Source organism: Gopherus evgoodei, chromosome 14, assembly GCF_007399415.2.
Source record: "Gopherus evgoodei ecotype Sinaloan lineage chromosome 14, rGopEvg1_v1.p, whole genome shotgun sequence".
In the NCBI taxonomy this organism is placed as follows: Eukaryota; Metazoa; Chordata; order Testudines; family Testudinidae; genus Gopherus; species Gopherus evgoodei.
Window position 1 is genome coordinate 29,475,204 of NC_044335.1, and position 10,271 is coordinate 29,485,474.

Consider the following 10,271-nt stretch of genomic DNA (forward strand, 5'->3'; position numbering starts at 1 on the left):
AACATGATGGGTGACCTGCTAGATGTTCAGGCAGGTCCATAGTCTGCTGGCTTGATTTTGCCATTTAAAAAAAACACTTGAAAAGTAAAGCAATTACATTGTTCCATGCGCCCAATTCCTCAGCCCTTACCACCCACTCACCTGCCTCAGTGCAGCATGCAGGGGAGAGACCCGTGCTGATATCACCATCAGGGGACAGGTGGGCTTGTAAGTATCACACACGGTGCATTAGGCAGTCAGGTAAAGATTAAAGTCCCCTTATTTATTCTGCTCTTCCCCAGTTTCATGGAGAAGGGCCAGAATAATTTTCCATCAAAACTTTTTTTTTAACAGAAACTTCAGTTTTCAACAAAGCCAAAATGGTGATGGAAAGCAGCTGCTGCTCTTCTGTCTGAGAGTCAAAATGTTCCAGGGGCTGGGAAGCCCGTTTTCGAACCAGTTCTAGTTGTCAGTGGCATGGGTGGCAAGTTTGTAGAAATTTGGTGGTGCCCAGAACCCGCCCCCCCAACTCTGCCCCCACCAGCCTAAGGCTCTGGGCAGGGTTTTGGGGGGAGGTATGGGGTGCAGGTCCTGGGCTGGGGATTAGGGTGCAGGCTTTGGGATGGAGTTTGAGTGCAGGCTCTGGGCTGGGGGTGGGGGTGTAGGAAGGGGTGAGGGGTGCAGGCTCTGGGAGGGAGTTTGGGTGCTGGATGCAGGCCCCAGGCTGGGGAAGGGGTTGGGTGTGCAGGAGGGGGTGAGGGGTGCAGGCTTTGGAACGGAGTTTGGGTGCAGGCTCTGGGCTGGGGGTGGGGGTTTAGGAAGGAGGAGGTGGTGCATGCTCTGGGAGGGAGCACACACTCTGGGAGGGAGTTTGGGGATAGGGCATGCAGGGGTGAGGGCTGTGGGGCTGAGGATGAGGGATTCATGATGCAGGAGGGGGCTCAGGGCTGGGGCAGAGGGTTGGGGTGTGGGGTGAGGGCTGTGAGGATGAGGGGTTCATGATGCAGGGGGGCTCAGGGCTGGGGCAGAGGATCAGGGTGCAGGGGGATGAGGGTTGGGGCTGAGGTTGGGTTCATGATGCGGGGGGCTCAGGGCTAGGGCAGAGGACTGAGATGTGGGGTGGCTCAGGGCTGGGGAAGAGGATCAGGGTGCAGGGGGATGAGGGTTGGGGCTGAGGATGAGGGTTTGGGGCATTGGGGAGGCTCAGGGCTAGGGCAGGGTAAGGGCAGCCTGCCTTGCCAATAGCGGATGGCAGGCACTAGGACCCTGGGGCAGCAGACAGCAGTTCTGCAGGGAGCCGATCCCTGGCAGCGCAAGCAGGCAGGGGAGAGACCCGCGCTGATATCTGTCAGGCAGGGACGCGGCTGCGGGGGGAGGTGGCAGGGATGCAGCGGGGCGGGGGGTGGAGACACCTGCGGGGGCCGGGGCCCGATCCAGGCAGGACCGGGAGAGAGACCCAGCTCCAAATATCGCTGGAGCAGGGCACCCGGCCCTGAATATTCCTGGAGCCCGAGCACCACAAACATATGTAACTTGCCGCCTATGGTCAGTGGAGCTCATTACATTTTTTTAACGGAACAGTTTTCCACTGGAAAATGCAGTTTAGTTGAAACTGAAACATTTTGTGGGAACATGTCAATGCTGGCAAAATTTTAAATGGGAAAAAGTTGAGGATCTTTCAACTTTCTCGTTTTAACGTCAAGATCTTTCATTTAGAGAAAGTAAAAATGTTTCATGTTGATGTCTTTGCAATTCATGTCATTTCAACTTTGAGATTATATGAAAATCAAATTTTAATTATATTTTTATATTAGATTTAACGGTGCATACATTTAATATGTTAATATAATATAAAAGTCAAAACAAAATTAATCAAAATGATGGTCAAAATGAAACCCTTGAACATTAGCAAAACATTTGGATATAACTGAAATGTAACAACTCAACATTATCAACAGGAAACATCTTCAGGGTTCCAGACAGACGTTTTTCAGAATTTTTGTTTCATGGGAAATTTGGACTTTTCATTTGGACTTGGAATGAATTTTTCAAAATATTGGAATTTCCCATGGAACAGAAATTCTGGTTTCTGACCAGATCTAGTTATCAGCATTTATAGCTAGACTAGCCAGCTCCACAACCATATGTACGTACTTACTTACCTCCTACCTCTTCATTGATTTTTGGTCTCCTTTTTATCCAATTACTCAGTTACCTGTTACCTTAAAGTGCTAACTCACTGCAGCTGAGCCTCGCCTACCTCCCACTAGTTAATGGCCCTTAGGACCAGCTGCTGGCTTCCAGAGTCACGTCTTTGGGCCCAAAGCTGTCTGGTGAACCTTGAGGGAAAAGCAGAAATGAAGCAACCAAGACAAACCCTGGCAACGTCCCAAGCTTCTTGACTGCCCTGCCACAAGGTCATACTGACATAGCATGAGCTAGTCTTCCCTGGTGGGAAAAACCCATATAGTTACACTTAATGTTTAAAAGGGGTAATGGGACATATAAATGCTCTTACCTCCAGACTGCCAGGTCAACTACATGCCAGTCAGTAGCAACTAGTGTTATTGCTGTCAGATGATATCCAGTTGGTTATCCCAAGTGGATGGATGTGGTGGAATGAGTCAAGTTCCTAGTAGACACAACCATAGTTGGCACTAACAGGCTCATTGGTAAGCAGTGGCAACAGAGAAGCCAGCAAATGGATGTACCCAGGAGACTGAACTGTCCTTTCACCAAAAGCATTATTATTATTAGGTGACACCAAGAGTGGGAGACGCTTGCATTGCTTCTGCCCATGTTGTTCTGGTGCTGCAGCTATTTTGTGGCAATGAGTTTCATGGGCTAATTATGATACATTATTACACCCATTTTATAGCTGCAAACTGAGGCCCCAGGAGATGAAGCGACTTTCTCAGTGTCAAACGGTCAGCTGGGGCCACGAGTCCTGTGTCCCATTCTCTTACCTCTATTCCCAGATACAGAACACTCCCTCTGAAGGGCAGGATGGAGACCCAGGGCCTGTACTTTGTCCTTGTAACTATTTTTTCCTCTTTCTCAATAATCTAATGAAGAATGAAAAGCATGTTGTGGGGCACAAATGCTGAATTATGAAATCACTCTTTGTGTGGGAAGGCAGCTAAAGGTTAATAACCCAGTAATTCCAAAGACAAGACAAAATTGCTGACACATTGATCTCAGTAGTTACATTAAACAAAGTAAACAAACATTTGTACATTTCTGCAGTTTCCTGGAATTTCTATTATATTCTCTGTGGTTACACTTAGAATGTCTTGTAACTCCTAATAAAATACAAGGGTATTGGACCACCTGTCCAATCCCTTTTCCATCACAGGGTACTCAGGGCATGTTAGTGAGAATGGCAGAGTCAAAGACAGGTAGCTGACCTGCACTGAAGAGATGGTGCCTAACCCTTACAACGTCTCTGGCTCAGGAGAAAGGGAGACAGGAACCTGACCTATATGGGGTGGAGGCAAGGAGAAAAACAAGTTATTGCAGGAAGGAAAAGTTCTGCTTCTAGTTTAAAAAAAAATCAGAGGGGAAAAGTGTTTAATTTTTTATTTTTAAAATGTCTGTGGCAGGGAGGATTTGGTAATTTTTGGTTTTGAAAACTGATTTTTTTAAATTTTGATTTTTCATCAATCCCCCCAAACTTTAGAAAGCAAAATTTCTTTTTTAAAAAGGGCACTTTTCAGCTAAAGAAAATTTCAGCTGAAGAATTTCAACCAGCTCTAACCTAAATGTTTTCCTAGATGCACAGATGTTAAACTGGATAACTTAGAAATGCCAAGGAAGCTGGACTCCAAAGTAGGCCTTGACACTGGTGTAGATAAAAGAGTACTAAGGACCTTTTAGTGCACGCTAGTGCAAGGTAGATTTCACAACCCAGCTTTCCGTGAACTAATTGTTCATCCAGACAAGCCTTTAAACTGTGATTCTTTTCTGGAAGGTGATGCTGTTCAAATGGCATCCTGGGTTGTTTACTGCATCTCAATTTCTTGATCAGATGTCCCCAGTTGACACGTCAGAAGATGTTTGAGGGGAGAGTTTAAATGCCAACCCTACAAATTCAACCTGGGATCTGAAAATCAAGCTGGGTTCTTTCCTTCTCACCTACCATTTCTGGGATGTAAAAAAGGTTAGGATTTTTACCTTTTAAGTACCTAGAACATCAGGACTTGGCCCATTGTGACGTGATGGAGGAGAAAAGTCAGTTGCTCCGCATTTGCTAAAGCTAGACTATGAACTGACTTCTCCGACAGAGAAGTGTTAGTGAAGCTTTTTCACCATTCCTGTTGACCCTGACAGAAGCAAGCTGATTCTTTATATAAAGTATAGCTTTAAATAATAATAATGATAATGCTGCTTAATATGAAACATTGATGCTTTGGGCAGGCCACCATCCATTCAAGGATCTGAAAGTGTTTCACAAACACTCAAATTACAAACACAAGGGCATGCATGGTAATGTAGAAGTGTCCATTGTCTTATTGATACTTAATGGCATGTCTATGCCTCGTTCCCCTAGCTTTAATATAAATGAGGTTAATGCCGTGCACATGAGTGTAGGGACTGAATCTTCTAGAAAGACATAACTGGTTAAGTCTAGAATACTAATATTCTGGCTGCAGACTGACTAATCCTTGCATAGCAGTTAATTAATAAAGAAGTCATAATTATATTTTTTTGTTTTTAATTTCCATGGTAGCAGCTCATGTTTCCCATTATGTTGTATTAAACCTGCCACAATGTGATACAAATTGATGCAGTGGCACTAACACATCACAACAGGATCATTAGGATCATTGTCTAACCCACAATATGCTCAAATATTTTAGAAGTTTAGTTCTAAAATTAAATGCCTGTTTTCCCAAATCATTTGTACAAGCAAAATGTTTCTGTTTGCATGTGTAACCCACACAATCCTGGGTGTGGTGTTCTGTCCCATCTAGTGACACCAAGGGGGTGGGGAGAGAGTGCATGCTAGCCATATGGCTTGAGGCTCATGCACTAAACTCCAGAGGTCTCAGGTTCAATCCTGCTGGCTGATGATCAGGGTCTTGTCAGTATTGCACATGCTCATCAACCTGAGGTAGCATTACTGGCCATAGAATTGCTTCTGTCTGGGTAAGAAGGTAACAGGTTGCCCTGAAAGGTGAGTTATTGGACTGGAGGGAGGTTACTAGTGGAGTTCCTCAACGATTACTTTTGGGAGAAATCTTATTCAATATTTGTATTAATGACTTTGGCACAAAAAGAAGGAATGTGCTAATGAAATTTGCTGATGATACAAAACTGTGAGGTATCATGAATACAGAGGAGGACTGGAATATTATACAAGAAAATCTGGATGACCTTGAAGACTAGAGTAATGGGGATGGAATTCAATAGTACGAAGTGAAAGGACTTGCACTTAGGATACAATAACAAGAATTTATGCTACAACGTGGGGGCTCATCAGTTGGAAGCGACAGAGGAGGAGCGAGACCTGGGCGTGTGGATCAATCATAGGGTAATTATGAACCACCAATGTGATGCAGCTGTGAAAAAGGCAAATGTGATCCAAGGATATGGTAGGTGAGGCATTTCCAGTAGAGATAGAGAAGTACTAATGTCTTTGGATAAGGCACTGGTAAGACCTCGTTTGGAATGCTATGTGCAATTCTAGTCATGCATGTTCAACCAAGATGAATTTAAACTGGAACAGGTGCAGCAACAAGTAACTAGGATGATCAGGGGAATGGAGGGCCTGTCTTATGAGAGGAGACTGGAAGAGCCTGGCTTGTTTAGACTTGCAAAAAGAAGGATGAGAGAACTGAACACATTTGAGTGTGATTATATAACAGGGTTGCTTGCTGATGGTGGAGACAGGGCTCAACAGTCCTGGGATTCACTTCTGGTTTATATCTTATGTAAGCAGTCAGGAGGAGCTCTACCCTGACATCTGGTGGTGAATTGTGGCAAGTGTAGAAAAGAACTTCAGGGGGTGATCTTATTTGCATAGGCACACCCATCCTGCCTAGCATGAGCCCACAGCAGCCCAAAATGGTCACTTTGGCTGCTGTGGAATCCCCAGATTCTCTGTTATTGGGGCAGAAGGAATAAAATGTTATTACCTTGATTATGTGAATCAAGGACAATGAAACTGTTTTATGACAGGGTCTCACCATCAACTATGTAGCACTCGCTAGACAAGGGACATGGGTTCCAAACCCTGCAGTGAATTGAGAGAGGCTGGGGAGAGGTATGTATACCTGGTGGCTTAAGCCTATCTTAAGGGCCTGAAACACTAATTGTGCTTTCTCCACTGTTGAGTAGCAGAACTAATTTTGATTCTATTAAGAATCTAGTTACAGGCTGCTGTGCTGAATTCACTTTAGGCCAATAGTTCCTCAGCACTGGGCCTCTCCTACTACAAGCAGAGATCATGAAGAGCTAAAATTACTAAGAGCTGAGATCACTGAGAGCTGTTTTAACTAATGTGGGAGCCTGAAGATGTATTGCTAAGTGGCTGGCAGAGTGGAGCAGTTTGTGGGATGGTTGGAGTGGCCCTGGAACAGCGAGCAGAGCGGTTTGCGGGGACAGGTGGAGCGGCTCATGGACAGCTGGTGGAGTGGAGCGGAGTGGCTGGTAGAGCTGAGCAGTTCGTGGTGAAGGCTGCAGCAGAATCGCACAGAGAGGCGAGGCAGTTGGCCTCAGACCATGTAAGGTACCTCTTAACACCCTGTGTGTCCCCTCTTCCTCCCCCCCATTGCCACCCAGGATGGGGAGGTAAAACTCTTCAGATAAACTTTTGAACTCCGGGGCTGTACTGACCAGAGATAGAGACTTTTGGGTTGTTGGACTTTTGGGTAATTTTTGGTTTGCTGGACTCAAGAGACTTTTGAGACTTTGGGGTGATCTTTTGGGTGCTTGAACTTAAGACCCTGAGGGGAAAAGGATACTGCCAAACTTACTTGGGGGTGGGTCTTTTGCTCATGGTTTGTGTTATGAACAGGGCCGTAGCAACAAAGAACGTGGCCCCCTCCGAACATATGTCCGGGGCCCCTTACAATGCAGAAACTGGAATGCAGTATTTATTTTATACAATATACAGGGTTCATATTATGTATACATAGGCCTACAGTGTACATGTATTCCGTATTTACGGAAAGCGCTTCTTTCGAGCCTTGTTCTCCACAAATTGGTTAATCAATGCGTCATATCCAGAGATCTGGCAATCTTGTTTTCGATTGAGATAACTGCAAGCGCAGAAAGCCTGTCATCTGTCATGGTTGAGCGCAGGATATTCTTGATCAGTTTCATTCTACTGAAGCTCCTTTCTGCACCAGTGACAGTAACTGGTGCGGTCAGAAGAATTCTGATGCAAATGCAAAGAGTCGAATATATCTCCTGAAGGCTGTTCTTGTATATGTACGTTAAAAAATTGTTTGCAGTGACAAGTCCTCTCTCTTTCTCGATGACATAAATAAAACGATTCAATTCCATTATGAATTCGTTGGCATCAATGTCTCCCATTTTTCTTTCAAAATTTTTGCTGTGATTCTCCAGTTCATTTTCTCTGTGACACTGCTTCAGGCTGTTAGCATTGTACAGAAATCTAAACAACTTATACCACTCCACTGAGTTGGTCAAATCGCAACGAAACAGAAGATACGGCCTGATCAGTGAGAACAAGAAAGAACTGCGATTTGAATTTTTCTTCAGCAGAAAGACGACTCGAATTATCAGCACATTCGTAATCAAACATTCTCTTCTTATGTCACACCCTGGTTTCTGGAAACACCTGCTCAATACCCATATGCTCTGCTATTTCACGTGCATTTGTGACCACAGAGTTATATCCTATATTTCGATAGTCTTCCAAAAACTTCATTGTAGCACCAGCTTCTGCCTGCAGTACATCAATTGACACATCTGGTGACTGAATTAATTTGCAGGTTTTATTGACAGTGAAATAGTATATCGTACCACGTGTACACAGTCAGAACAAAAGGCCATGCAGTAACATGGTCTAAAAGTGCACCGGCTTCTGTTGCTGTATTGCCATCTTTCTTTTCGAGTGCATATTCTCGCAAAGATGACAAAGCATTGCACAATTCTTCAAGGTGATAATGCAATGGCTTCACAGCATCAATTCTCGACTCCCAACGAGTGTCCGATAACCCTTTAACAGATATTGGCATATGTTCTTGAAGTATATCCCAACGTGAAGGTGAAGAAGAAAAGATACCGTATATTCTGTTAATCAGACCGAAAAAGTCAACGGCATATTTCGATGACTTTGCTGCATCTGAGATCACAAGATTCCAAGTGTGAGCTCCACATGGTACGTACAAGGCATGGTCATTTATTTCTAGCATGCGGGCTTGAACTCCTTTATTCTTTCCTCTCATCTTTGCGCCGTTATCATAAGCTTGGCCTCTCATGTCAGCAATGTCTATTCCTAAGTTGTTTGCCTTTTCAAGAAATGCTTCCAATAAGCCCTCACCAGTTGTATCATGAACATTAAGAAAACCAACAAATGCTTCACGGATATTGACACTATCTTCACCGTTGCATTCAACAAAGCGTAACATCACAGACATCTGTTCTTCATGTGACACGTCGGAAGTACAGTCCAAAATACTGAATAATATTTTGCTTTTTTAAGCTGCGCTATGTTGGCCTCTTGAATGTTACTGGCAACAAGTTGAATCAGCTCGTTTTGGATCTGTGGACTGAGGTACTGAACATGTGTTTCTGCCTTCTTAATCCTCTGTAAAAGTTCACTGAGGACAGTATCATACTTTGCAAGCAATTCAAACAGTCCCAAAAAGTTGCCATTCGAAGGATCGCCGAGCTTTTCATTACTTCCTCGAAATGCCAAGTTTCTTTCAGACAAGAAAATAACGACATCAACCATGCATTTGACAACGTTTCTCCAGAAATCTCTTTCTTTCAGAAAAGCCTGCAATTCGAGTTGGTCAATAGATGTACGGTTTACTATGCCTGACCGAAGGTCAAACCATTTCACCATACAGTCTCGATGACCTTTGCCTGTTTCATGCTGCTGAAGTCTTTTTGACAGTGCTTTCCAAGCAGATGTTCCACGACGTAGCGGTATGTCGCCAGTGCCAAATAATTTACAACAAAAACAAAAAATGGCATCTTTCTGAACTGAGTACATTAACCATGAACGTCTTATTTTCTTGCCATTTGCCATGGTTCGATAGAAATGAGTACTTGTGAACCTCCGTCTTTCCTCATTAAATGGAAATTCGTAACTTTCATTCTGCTGTGGTGGGCCACGTGCAACAATGTCACACACTTGCCTGTCCAATATTATAGATGGCCAATCTCCTGGATCATCGGTCAGTGGTTCAGATTCAGATACTTCTTTCCCGGCAGCAGCTGGAATATCTGTCACAGTTTGTTTGATAGAACAACTGGCTTCACCTTCGACCTCACTTGAAGCACTTCTGGATACTTCTGGATATGATTTGTCGCTCCTAGCGCTGTCCGTTTCATGTGCCTGTACCTGTACGTTGGATTGCAGCACAAAATACGTTGACAACTTTGGAATTTTCTCAAGTTCCTTCTCGGCATCTTTTGCTGCCTTTCGTTTACTAGCTCTGCTCTTATACATTCTCTTAGACATCACAAAGCATGCTTCTGCATTGGAAACAATAAAAAACTAAACAACTAAATTAATAACATTTATCCGCCAACCGCCATTATGAACGCAAATACACATTCTTTGAATGGGTCCAACTAAAATTCGAAACTGACCGACAGACAACTGATGTAGCCAGTAGCATTATGATGTATCATAATGACTTCACGGTTTTGTCATGGATTGTGCAATAGCGTCAATAAATGTCACTTATCTAGTTATACCTTACATTTTTTTTGCCACTTTTAGGGGGCCCCTTCCTTGCGGGGCCCCCTCCGGTCGAAGGGTACGGAGGGCGCTTGCTACGCCTCTGGTTACGAATCCTGTTTGTGGTATTTCCCCAACATAACACCGCATTGTTTCCCTCCTTTATTAAAAGGATTTTGCTACACTCAGACTCTGTGCTTGCGAGAGGGGAAGTATTGCCTCCTAGAGGCATCCGGTGGTATGTAATTGTCCCAGGTCACTGGTTTGGGGGCTCCAGCCAGTTTTGCATTGCGTTATTGAAATGGAACCCCTAGATACTGAACTCATCCCTTGTTGCTGCCAACTTGGAGAGGCAGAAGGGTTACACTTATGTTCCTAAAGCTCATGTTTCACAGCTTCAGCTGGCCAC